Raw genomic sequence first — 223 nt, forward strand, 5'->3', positions numbered from 1 at the left:
ACAAACACACACACACACTGTTGTGTTTACATGCTGACCTGTGTGTGAGTGTTTGTGAGCGGGGCCTCCGTACTCTAAATAAGTTCGTTTTGGAGTCTCATGGGAGTCACAAAGTTTTGGTTGGATCAACAATCCTCTACTTGATTTTTACCCCCTCCTTTCCTCCCTTATTCCTCCCTCTCTGTGTCCCCCTTTCTTCCTCTTCCTTCATCCCCCCTCTCCT

General features: G+C 47.5%; 1 protein-coding gene across 1 annotated transcript in view; it reads left to right on the top strand.

The window, feature by feature from the left end:
- The window catches only part of bmper (BMP binding endothelial regulator), a 30392-nt gene that overhangs the window by 21217 nt on the left and 8952 nt on the right, over positions 1 to 223 (top strand). The gene's annotated exons all lie outside the window — the stretch shown is intronic.

The sequence above is a fragment of the Morone saxatilis genome, unplaced genomic scaffold (assembly GCF_004916995.1).
Source record: "Morone saxatilis isolate NCDOM2014 unplaced genomic scaffold, NCSU_SB_2.0 Contig24, whole genome shotgun sequence".
Classification (NCBI taxonomy): domain Eukaryota; kingdom Metazoa; phylum Chordata; class Actinopteri; family Moronidae; genus Morone; species Morone saxatilis.